At 38.3% G+C, this 13,240-nt stretch overlaps 1 long non-coding RNA gene across 1 annotated transcript in view; it reads right to left on the bottom strand.

The window, feature by feature from the left end:
* LOC105475501 (uncharacterized) overlaps positions 1 to 13,240 on the bottom strand; it is a 130,853-nt gene that overhangs the window by 58,693 nt on the left and 58,920 nt on the right. The gene's annotated exons all lie outside the window — the stretch shown is intronic.

The following is a 13,240-nucleotide window of genomic DNA, read 5'->3' as shown; positions in this document are numbered from 1 at the left end:
ACCCTTTGACCAATATCTCATTTCCCACTACCTCCCCCACTGCAACCTGGAAACCACCATTCAACTTTCTGCTTCTATGAGTTTAGCTTTTTTAGATTCTACATCTAAGTGAAATCATGCAGTATTTGTCTTTCTGTGCCTGGCTCATTTCACTTCAGCTCAATTTTTAAAACATGAAAGAAATCCTCTGGTCAAACGGAGTTTCAATTAGAATGTCCAGTCACGTTTTTCTCTGAAGCCACTTCCCAGTCTGCCCCAGGTTTCAGAGCACTCTACACAGAATTGTCTCTTCTGGAGTCCTGCCTTCCCGGGTGATTCTTTTGAACTCAAATTAAGCCAGTTTAAGCAGATGTTCTGTCCCCCGTGATCTCCCTCGGGGGAACAGGAAACACTTATGGGTGTTTGTTCTGCCATTGGTAGAGAGTGAAGGTAATTTCTAGTTCAGGGAACAACATGTGTTGTAAATTCAGAGGGACACAGGTAAAGCGCTTCAAGTGAAACTTTTGAGGGCCCCCTATCTCAAGGCTTGAGAGAAGGTTCTCATAGGGGTATGAGAGAACTTTCTCCAAAAGAACCTCTTGATAAGCCCTCATTTCCTCAGTGCCAGCGGTGGGCAACCTACGGCCTGTGGGACAAATCAAGCCTACTGCTTGTCTTTGTAAATAAAGTTTTATTGAAACATAGCTCTGCTCATTTGTTGAAGTATCGTCTGTGGCTGCTTTTAGACTACAACAACAGAGCTGTGTAGCTGCCACAGAAACCCTATGGGCCACAAAGTCTAAAACATTTACTATCTGGCTCTTTACAGGAAGTTTGTTGACCCCTGCTCTATGCAGTTAACTCTTCTATTATGTCTTTATTATAGGTCAATCGTCAAATTGGTTCTTAAACACCCTACTTTGAAAATATGCATTTTGGTTCATCACTTCTTTTGGTATCTAATTTTTATCGTTTTAGAGCCAAAGTTAAATTTTAACATTTTTTAACAGAAAACAAATCAATTTTAATATTGTAATAATTCAGACCCACTTTTCCAAAGAACACCAGTGTAATAAATGTGTGTGAGTTTTAGTTTGGAAAATTTAAAAATTCCTAAATTGTGCGGAATCAATTTAACAGGCACCTTGATCTATCATAATTCTCTTTACCTATTAGTTTTATATTTCCTTAGAACTATGAATTTGAGGGAGACACATTTTGACTCCCTAAATTTATATTCTTCTCATATGCAAAATACATTCATTCCATCCCAGTAGCCCCAAAAGTCTCACTTGTTCCAGCACCAACTCCAATGTCTAAAGTCCAGAGTTCCATCTATATCAGTTATGGGTGACACTTAAGGTACGACTCTTCATAAGGCAAATTCCTTTCCAAATGTGAGCCTGTAAAATCAAACAAGTTGTGTGTTTCCAACTACAATGGTGGGACAAGCATAGGATAAACATTCCTGTTCCAAAAGGGAGAAACAGGAAAGAAGATCCCAGGTCCCAAGTAAGTCCAAAACACAAAGCAAACAATATTAAATTTTGAGGTTTGCAAATAATTTTTGACTCCATGCCATGCCTCATGCACTCACTGGAGTGGAGGTTGGGCCCCCAATCCCTCAGACACCACTGCCTTCATGGCTTTGCTGGGTGCAGCCCATGCAGCAGCTCTTAGGGGTTGAAGTGAAGCCTGAAGCTCTCTCAGGCTGGCACTGCACATTGCACACTGGTGGCTTTACAAGTCTGGGATCTCAGAGATCGTCCTGCCTCCACAATTCCACTAAACATTGCCACAGTGGGGGCTTTCTGCGGTGACCCCAACCCCATAACTCTGTTGGGCATTGCCCTAGTGGGGCCTTTCTGCAGTGGCCCCACTCCTACTGCTCCAATAGAAATTGCCCTAGTAGGGGCTCTCTGTGTAGCCCCATCCCTGTGGCAGCTCCCTGAACTTTTTATGACTTAATCCCCTCCTGAAGGCTCCACCTCTTAATACTGTCACAAGCGTGATTACATTTCAACATATAAATTTTGCGAAGACACATTCAGACCATAACAGAAGGTGAGATTAAAATATTAATGATTTTCTCTTTCACAGGCCAGCAGTTCTCAATTGAACAGAACTCCTGAAGGTCTTTTCAAGCTGCACATTCTATTTCCCAGTTCAGATACAACCTAGGGTAGAAAGACATCAGAATTTTTTTTTTTAACTGTCCCTTTGGAAACCACTAATTAGGTCATTATAGTACACAATAATTTCCAAACTCAGCATTCAAAAAGAAATGTTTATCAACAGTCCTAAAACAAATGGTAGCCTCAATAAAAGAAGCTTAGAAACTATAGCATGCCAAATTTTGCTGTTGGCTATTTAGGATGTTAAAAAAACAAAAAATAAGAAAGAAAAAAAGAAAGAAAGAAAGAAAGAAAGAAAGAAAGAAAGAAAGAAAGAAAGAAAGAAAGAAAGAAAGAAAGAAAGAAAGAAAGAGAGAGAGAGAGAGAGAGAAAGAAAGAAAGAAGAAAGAAAGAAAAGAAGAGAAAAAGAAAGAAAGAAAGAAAGAAAGAAAGAAAGAAAGAAAGAAAGAAAGAAAGAAAGAAAGAAAGAAGCTCTCAGAAAGTAATACCAAAGGGAAGATTATTTAACTTATTTCTCTAAGAACAATAAAATTAGTTTAATTCCTCATTATTTTTATATCCCTTGCTCCTCCAAAGGTCTCCCTGTTGCACTTAAAACGTGCTAAAAAAAAAAAAAAAAAAAAAAAGAGCTCATATACACTGAAATAATTATAGATTTTTCACTTTCTCTATTGTCAAGAAGCTGATCTCCAATTAAAATGTATATACTATTGTTCTTTGTTCTTTTATGTATTTTTAAAATTTAAATATGTATGTACACCACCATCATAATATCATAGCTAAGTTTTAAATTCTATGGCATCCATTATGGCCTGAAAGTCATACCTCACCTCTGAGAACACTCAGGTAAGTCAAAAAGTGCATTGCCTTTCATTAGTGGAAGAAGGGAATTGTTCAGTTTGAAATCCAGAAATCTACCCTTTAGTGATAAGCTATCACCATTTCTTCCTAGTTGAAGTAAATATAATTTAATCCCATGTTTTAGCGATTCACTAAAGTTGATGCTCTGCAAGTGAAATTCCTAGCAAGAAACAGATGACACATTTAAAAGTAGTCCTTTGAGGAGAGTTTAATAAAAGAACTATTTTCGAAAGTGTGGATAGGGAGTAGGGAAGTCTCAAGGGATAAAGCAGTGCCCTGAGACGAGCTAGTAGCATGAGGAGCACCTACTATCCTTATTCCTGAAGGGCAAGAGAAGGGAACTGTTAGCAGGATGGTGGTGGGAGTAAGGTGAGGGTGCTTTCTGGAGAGGATTGCTTAATAGGAATTGCGACCTTCAGTAGAGGGATGCAGCCAGCCTGAAGTACCCCACAGGGAGAAAGCCCAGGGGAATAAATAATGTACTTTTACTCTTATTCCTCCCTTTAATCTCCCGCCTGTGCTTCCCATTGGTTCAAATTCAACCAGAAACTGGAGGACAAGGGAACCCCCTGATACAATTCATACAGATCAGCAAGGTACAGAAAAGAGGAAAGCATATATAGAGGGACAAACAAGATATCCAGCATGGTATCCCTGAAACTCTTTAATTCCTACAACCATCTCCAGTACCCATTTAAGTTTGAAACTTAAATGACATTGACACATGACCTTAAAAAGCAAATTTCTTTCACTATTCCAAGGTGATAACAGTGACATCTTAACTTGATTTTAGTCTTTGTCCATTCACCTAATCTTTCTGTTTTTTAAGAAAGCAGTTGAAGAGGACTTACAGAGAATTATTTAATGGGTACATGCTTGAGAACTGATTTAATTTTGCCTTTGTTCTTAACTATTACTCCCAATACATATCTGTTTCCAGTTTATGGAAGTTTTGTGTATGTTTCAGAAGAACTTTAAGCTCCAAAACAGGGGCTATCCTTTCGATCATACCTTGAACCACGTGGCAGGTTTTCAAAGATGTGTGAACATGGTATGTAAACTGACCAAGGTGGGCAGTGAGAGAGTTCTATCCCTTGTATCTCAACTATGTTTTCTTGCACTGATGCTTTTATTATTACTATTATTTGTTGTTGTTGTTGTTTTCTGTTTGTAGATTATGTTTCTCATTCCCTTGGGAATGCTACAAATATTCTAAGGTTAACACTTTATCTCCCCTTTTCGCCAGGTGTTTTTTCAATCTGTTACTCCAGGTCCTTCAAGAAGTAGATACCAAGAAATGATTAAATGTGTGAAGATTTTATTAGAAAGAAAGCCTAGGAGTAAAAATTGGAGATCTAGTAAGTCAAGGATGCTTCACTTCTCCTTCACTTGGGTCAGATTTTCATCCCAGTTTGATGGCTCTCTCAGTCTTACCAGAATCCAATCATGCTTTCTCTCTCTCTCGGGGGGGTGTGTGTGTGTGTGTGTGTATTTGGGAGATATAACAATCTGTTTGTGAGAGTGACTCATATATATGTGTATATATATGATATATCATATATATGTGTAACGTATATATATAACGTGATATATATGGTATATATATCATATATATATATGTCTATATAAGACGTGTGTGTGTGTGTTTGTGTGTGTGTGTCTTAGCTAGGCACAGTGGCTCGCATCTGTAATCCCAATGTTTGAGGAGGCTGGGGCAGTAGGATTGCTTGAGGCCATGAGTTTGAGACCATCATGGACAACATAGCGAGACCCCTTCTCTACAAAAGTTTCCAAAATTAGCTGGGAGTGGTGGGAAATACCTGTGGTCCCAGCTACTTGGGAGGCTGGGGTGGGATGATAACTTGAGCCAAGAGGTTCAAGATTGCAGGGAGCTATGATTGCACTACTGCATTCTAGCTTGGGTGACAGAGCTAGACCCTGTCTCTAAAATAATACATACACACATACATACATACATACATACATACATACATACATACGGAAGAAGAAAGTAGACAAAACCAGTCCACCAGATTCCAAGACTTATTATTTAGCTATAGTGATCAAGGCTGTATGGTATTGGCAAAGGGACAGACACAATGGGATAGAATGGAGACTCCATAAATAAACCCACACAACATGCTCAGTTGATTTTTGACAAAGATATGAAACCAATTCAATGGGGAAAGGATAACCTTTTCAACAAATGGTATGAAGCAATTAAATATCCATAGGCCAAACAATGAACCTCGACCTGAATCTCACATCTTTTTCAAAAATTAACTCTAGAAGGATCACAGACTTGAGATGCGCGCACACACACACACACACACACACACACAGAGAGAGAGAGAGAGAGAGAGAGTCTGACTCCGTTGCTTAGGCTTGAGTATAGTGTCATGATCTCAGCTCATTGCAACCTCTGCCTCCCAGACTCAAGCAATCCTCCCACCTCAGCCTCCCGGTAGCTGGGACTACAGGCACATGCCACTGTGCCCAGCTAATTTTTGTATGTTTTATAGAGAGAGAGTTTTGCCATGTTGTCCATGCTGGTCTCGAACTCCTGAGCTCAAGCAATCCAACTGCCTCAGCCTCCTAAAGTGCTGGGATTACAGATGTGAGCCACCATGCCTGGCCTCACAAACTTAATTATAGAATGTTTAAATTCTGTAATTTGGAGGAGGAAGAGGAGCAAGATGGCTGAATGAACCCTCCAGCAATCATCCCCCTGCAGGAACAGCAAATTGAACAACTGTTCATATAAAAATCCACCTTCATAAGAGCATAAAATCAGATGAGTGATCTTAGTACCTGATTTTAGCATACTGATAAGGGAAGAGGCATTGAAGAAGGTAGGAAGGACAGTCTTACATTGCCTACACCACATCTCCCCAAACCCCAGCAGCACAATGTGGGGAGATAATCTGTGTGTTTGAAGGAGAAAGAGCAAAGTGAGCGAGAAACTTTGCATTTGAAATCAGTGCCACTCTGTCACGGTGGAACACAACACCAAGTAGAATTCTGCATTTAGACTAGCCCTGAGTCAGAGAGAAATTCTCTGTCTCAGTGGGAGAAAGTTGAGTCCTGGCCAGCTTCACCACCAGCCAACTAAAGTGACCTGGTGATATGGTTTGGCTCTTAGTGTAGAGAACCACGGATAAACCTAGTCCTTGACGGATTCACCACCTGCTGACTAAAGTGGCTGTGGGCCTTGAATAAACATCAGTGGCCGCCAGGCAGTAGTGGCCATGGGCCTTGGGCAAGCACCAAAACTGTGCTGGTCTGGGAGACCACGGGCTTCAGGTACAACCCAGAGCAGTGTCTGCTGGGGTGGCCATAGATAGAAGTGCCCATGTCACCCTTCCAACAATTCCAGAAGGCCCAGTGCAGAAAGAGAGACTTTTGCTTAAGCAAAAGAGAGGGAAGAGAGTAAGAGACTTTGTCTAGGAACCCAGGGAATTCTCCTTTATCTTCCCCAAGTCCACCTAGATGGTGTGTCTAGAAGTCTACAAGAGCTTCAGTGTTCCTGGGCTTAGGGCACCCCCTAGAGTTGAAATGACTGCAGTAACCATAGGCTTGAGTATCAATACTCAAAACTCTTTGAAATCATGAAAAACCCTCTCAAGAAAGACTGGCATGAACAAGACAAAACTGTGAAGACTGGAATAAACACCTAACTTTTCAATGCCCAGACATCAACAAACATCCACAAGCATCAGAAACATCCAGGAAAACGTGACCTCATCAGAAAGACTAAATAAGTCACCAGTGATCAACCTTGGAGTGACAGAGATATGTGACCTCAGCCAGGGAATTCAAAATAGCTCCCTTGAGGAAGCACAATGAGATTCGAGATAACACAGAGAAGGAATTCAGAATTTTCAATCAGGGAAATTTTAAAAAATTGAAATAATTTAAAATTGAAACTGAAATTCTGAAGCTAAAAAATTTTATTGACAAACTGAAAAACGCATCAGAATATCTCAACAGCAGAACTGATCAAGCAGAAGAAAGTGTTAGTGAGCTCAAAGGCAGGTTATATGAAAATATACCACCAGAGAAGAAAAAAGAATGAAGTATGCCAACAATATCTAGAAAATAACCTCAAAAGGGCACATCTAAGAGTTATTGGCCTTAAAGAGGATGTAACGAAAGAGATTGCGATAGAAAATTTATTCCAAGAAATAGCAAAGAATTTGCAAACCTATGAGAAAAAAAAAGTGAATATCCAGGTGCAAGAAGATCAAAGAACACAAAACATACTTAAACCAAATAAAACTACCTCAAGAAGTAAACTAAGTTTTCAAAAGTAAGGATAAAGAAAGGATCCTAAAAGCAGCAAGAGGAAAGAAGCAAGTAACATGTAAATGAGCTCCGATATATCTGGCAGCAGACTTCTCAGTGGAAACTTTACGGATCAAGAGGGAATGGATTGACATATTCAAAGTGCTAAAGGAAAAAAGTTTTAAACTAGAATATTGTATCCAGTGAAGTTATCTTTTGAACATGAATGAAAAATAGGCTTTTCTACATAAACAAAAATAGAAGAATTTAGTCATCACCAGACCTGTCTTATGTGAAATGCTAAAGGAAGTTCTTCAATCTGAAAAAAAGGGATGCTAATGTGTAATAATAAATCATCTGAAGGTACAAAACTCACTGATAAAATTAAGTACTCAGGTAAATACAGAATACTGTAATACTATAATTATGGTGTATAAACCACTCATATCTTTAGTATGAATACTAAAAGGCAAATCTATAAAAAATAATAATAACTACAACAATTTGCTAAGAGATAGACAATATAAAAAGACATAAACAGAGACAACAAAACGTCAAAAAGTAGAGGGGATAAAGTGTAGAGTTCTTTAATTTTCTCTTTGCTTGTTTGTTTTTTCTTTTCTTTTTTGTGAACAAAGTTATCATCAGTTAAATATAATTGGTTATAAGATGTTATTTGCAAGCCTCATAGCAACCACAAAGAGAACACCTACTTAAATATACAAAACATAAAAAGCAAGAAATTAAAACATACTACCAGAGAAAACCACGTATACACAAAGGAAGACAGGAAGAAAGGAAGAGAGGACTAATAAAACAACCAGAAAACAAAATGACAGTAGTAAGTCCTTACTTATCAATAACAACATTGAGTACAAATTGACTAAATTATCCAATTAAAAGGTGGAGTGGATGGATGTATTAAAAAATAAAACCCAACTATGTGATGCCTACAACAAATTCACTTCACCTATAAAGACACGCATAGAAAATGAGGGGATAGAAAAAAAAGATGTTCCCTATGAATGTAAACCCGAAAAAAGGTAAGGAGTAGCTATACTCATATCAGATAAAATATATTGCGAGACAAAATCCGTGAAAGAAATAAAGCAGGTAATTACACAATGACAAAGGGGTTAATTCAGCAAGAAGATATAACAAGCAAATATTAGGGCCAGAGAGAAAGAGACAGAGAGATCCCAATACAATAATAGCTGGAGATTTTATCACCCTGCTTTCAGCACTGGACAGATCATCTAGACAGAAATCAATAAAGAAATATTAGACATAATCTATAATATACACCTAATAAGCCTAAAACATTTGCAGAACATTTTATCAAATAGCTGCAGAATACACATTTTTCTCCTCAGCACATAAAACATTTTCAAGGATGTACCAAAATGCATCTCAAAAAATTCAAAAAATGTGAAATTGTATCAGGTATTTTTTTCTGATGACAATGGAAGAAAACGGAAATTGATAACAAGAGGAATTTAAAAACTATACAAACACATGGAAATGAAATAACATGTTCCTGAATGACTGCTCAGCAAATAAAGAAATTAAGCAGAATAATTAAAAATTTCTTGAAACAAATGAAAATCGAAACACAATATACCACAACCTAGAGCACACAGCAAAATCAGTGCTAAGAGGGAAGTTTATAGCAATAAAGGCATACATCAAAAAAGTACAAAGACTTCAAATAAACCACATAATGATGCATGTTAAAGAACTAGAAATATAAGAGCAAACCAAACCCAAAATTAGTAGAAGGAAAGAAATAATAAAGATCTTAGCAGAAATAAATAAAATTAAGACTAAAAATACAAAAGATCAATGAAATGAAAAGGTGGTTTTTATAAAAATAAACAATCAACAAACCTTTAGCCAGACTAACTAAAAGGAGAGAAGACTCAAATAAATGAAATCAGAGATGAAAAAGAGACATTACAGCTGATACCACAGTAATTCAAAGGATCATTAAAGTCTATTGTGAGCAACTACATGCCAATAAATTGGAAAACCCAGAAGTGGTTAAATTTCTAGACACATAAAACCTACCAAGATTGAACCATGAACAAATACAAAACCTGAATAGACTAAAAACAAGTAATGAGATAGAAGCTATGATAACTGAAAAAAAAAAAGTCTCTCATCAAAGAAGAGCCCAGAAACTGATGATTTCACTGCTAAATTCTACCAAATATTTAAAGAAGAACTAATATGAATACTCCATAAACTATTCAAAGACACAGGTAAAGGGAATACATCTGACCTCATTCTATGAGTCCAGTATTACCCGATACCAAAACTAACAAAGACACACACACCGAGAAAGAAAACTACGGGTCAATATATCTGATGAACATAGATGCAAAAATTCTGAAAAAAAATAGTACCAAACCAAATTCAATGACACTTTAAAAAGGTCATTCACCATGATCAAGTGGGATTTATCCTAGGGATGCAAGGATGCTTTGACATGAAAATCAATAAACATAATATACAACATCAACAGAATGAAGGACAAAAACCATATTGTCATTTCAATAGATGCTATAAAAAGCATTCAATAAAATTCAACATATTTTCATTATAAAAACTCTCAACAAACTGGTTATAGAAAGAACATACTTCAACATGATTAAGGCCATATAGGACAAACCCACAGCTATTATACTGAATGTGGAAAAACTGAAAGCCTTTTCTCTGAAATTTGTAACAAGACAAGGATGCCCACTTTCATCACTTTTATTCAGTATAGTACTGGAAGTCATAGAGCAATAAGACAAGAGAAAGAAAGAAATGGCATCCAAATTGGAAAGGAAGAAGTTAAATTATCCTTGTTTTCAGATGATATAATATATATAATATATTATTATTATTATTATTATTATTATTATTTGAGATGGAGCCTTACTCTGTCGTCCAGGCTGGAGTGCAGTGGCGCCATCTCGGCTCACTGCAAGCTCCACCTCCTGGGTTTACGCCATTCTCCTGCCTCAGCCTCCAGAGTAACTGGGACTACAGGTGCCCGCCACCACACCCGGTTAATTTTTTTGTATTTTTAGTAGAGACGGGGTTTCACCATGTTAGCCAGGATGGTCTCGATCTCCTGACCTCGTGATCCACCCACCTTGACCTCCCAAAGTGCTGGGATTACAGGCATGAGCCACCGCGCCTGGCCCTGATATACTCTTTTATTTGGAAAAACCTAAAGACTCCACCAAAAAAAAGCTATTAGAGCTGATAAACAAATTTAGTAAACTTGCAGAATATGAAATCAACATACAAAAATCAGTAGCATTTCTATATGCCAAAAGCAAACAATCTGAAAAAGAATCTAAGAAAGCAACCTTATTTATAACAGCTACAAATAAAATACAATAACTAGGAATGAATTTAACCAAAAAAGCCAAAGATCTATACAACATTGATAAAAGAAATCAAGAGGACAGGAAGGAAAAATAATCCAGGAAATGAAAAAAGGAAAGATATTCTATGTTTATAAATTGGAACAATTAATACTGTTAAAACGTCCATGCTATACAAAGGTATCCACAGATTTAGTGCAATCCCTATCAAAATACCAATGACATTCTCCACAGAAATAGAAAAAAATCTATCCCAAAACTTATGTGGAACCACAAAAGACAGAATAGCCAAAGCAATCCTGAGCAAAAAGAGAAATGCTGGAGGCATCACATTACCTGTCTTAAAATACTACAAAGCTGTATTAACAAAACAGCATGGTACTGGCATAAAAACAGACACATACCACAGTGGACAGAATAGAGAATCCAAAAATTAATCCATACATTTGCACTTGACTCATTTTTTTAAAAGACACCAAGCACGTACATTGGGGAAAGGACAGTCTCTCCAATAAATGGTGCTGGAAACATTGGATATCCATATGCAGAAGAATGAAACTCTATCTCTATTTCTCACTATATACAAAAATCAAATCAAAAGGGAATAAAGACTTAAATGTCAGACTTGAAACTATGAAATCATTGCAAGAAAACATTGAGGGGATGCTCCAGAACATTGATCTGAGCAGAAATTTCTCAAGTAAGACCTCAAAAGAACAGGCAACCAAAGCAAAATGGACAAATTGGATCACATTAAGCTAAAAAGCTTCATGCAGCAAGGAAATAATCAACAGAGTAAGAAACAACCTACAGAATGGGAAAAAGTGTTTGCAAACTAATCAACTGACAGTGATTAATATCCAGAATATGTAAGGAACTCAAACAACTCAATAACAAAATAACAAATAATCTGATTTTAAAATGGGCAAAAGATCTAAACAGACATTTCTCAAAAGAAGATATGCAAATGGCCAGCAAATATATGAATAATGCTCAACATTACTAAGCATCACATAAATGCAAATCAAAACCAAAACATGATATCATTTCACCCCAGTTAAAAGGACATTTATCAGGCCGGGAATGGTGGCTCACACCTGTAATCCCATCACTTTGGGAGGCTGAGGCTGGTGGATCACTTGAGACCAGGCATTCGAGACTAGCCTGGCCCACATAGTGAAACCTCATCTCTACAAAAAAAAAAAAAATTAATCAGGTGTAGTGCTGCAGACTGTAATCCCAGCTACTCGGGAGGCTGAGGCACAAGAATCATTTGAACCCAGGAGGCAGAGGCTGCAGTAAACCAAGATTGTGCCACTGCACTCCAGCCTGGGCAACAAAGCAAGACTCAAAAAAAAAGAAAAAGAAAGAAAGACAAAAAACAACAATTTTGGTGAGGATGTAGAGAAAGGAGAAGCCTCACACACTGCTGGTGGATAAATTAGTATGGCCACTATGGTAAGTAGCATGGCGGTTCCTCAAAAAACTAAAAATAGAACTACCATATGATTCAAAAATACCACTATTGGGTATATGTCCAAAAGAAATTGGTGTATCAAAGAGATATCTAGACTCCCATTGCTTATTGAAGCACTATCCTCAATAACCAAGATGAGGAATCCACATAAGTGTTCACCAACAGATGAATAAATAAAGAAAATATATGGAGATATCTCCCTAATCTACCCAGAAGGACGCAGCATTACACCACCACCTGGACCCAGTGGTGCGGCCACATCCCTAGTACCGAATCCCATGTAGCACCTTATGCCCTGTGAAACATCGTCCTGCACATCAGGGAAGTTGTCCCCAGGATATAGGGAGCCAAAACAAGTACTCCCAAGAACGTGAGAGTCATCTGCCCAGAGCCACCTCTGTCAACAGTGACCCTGACCCCTTCAACAGCAGGGCCAAAAGCACCACTCAGGGACCCAAGCACTGGACTACTTGGGGCATAACACCACTACCACCAGTGACTTCACTCCCTCCAGCAGCAGGGCCACCATGCATGCTGGCCAGGGTCTTAAGGATCAACTCACCCAAAACCTGTTGCCACCACTGCCAGCACCCACATGTGCCACCCAGGGGTACAAAAACCAGCCTACCCAGGCCCATCACAACCACCACAACCACTGGTACCTGAACATGCTACCCAGGGGCCTGAGGACCAGCCCATCCAGGGTCTGTCATCACCACCACTGGCAAACCCTCCCTTTCCAGAAATGGGGTCATCACACACCTTCGGGGGTTCCCCATGGTCCCAAGGACTGACCTGCCTCGTGCCCCTGTCCCCATCAAAGCTGCATCAGAACCTTCACAAATAACTACAGTTTAAGTCACTGAGAAACTCACAGACAGCACTGATATTGATTATAGCCCAAGAGAACATACAAGGACTGCACTGCAGCCCCCCAGAACCAAAGCCAAAGCACTCTACCCAACTGACACTATAGATACATGTATAGGGCAAAGTTTTTTCCTGCCAAAGCTACTCCATAAAATTGGAAGAGCAATTGTTACACCAGATGCACAGATATCAATGTGCATGACCAAAACAAAAAAAAAAAAAAAAAGAAAAAGGAAAGGAAAGAAAACGCAAGG

The sequence above is a fragment of the Macaca nemestrina genome, chromosome 4 (genome assembly GCF_043159975.1).
Source record: "Macaca nemestrina isolate mMacNem1 chromosome 4, mMacNem.hap1, whole genome shotgun sequence".
Classification (NCBI taxonomy): Eukaryota; Metazoa; Chordata; class Mammalia; order Primates; family Cercopithecidae; genus Macaca; species Macaca nemestrina.
This window is presented reverse-complemented; position numbering and strand designations above follow the sequence as displayed.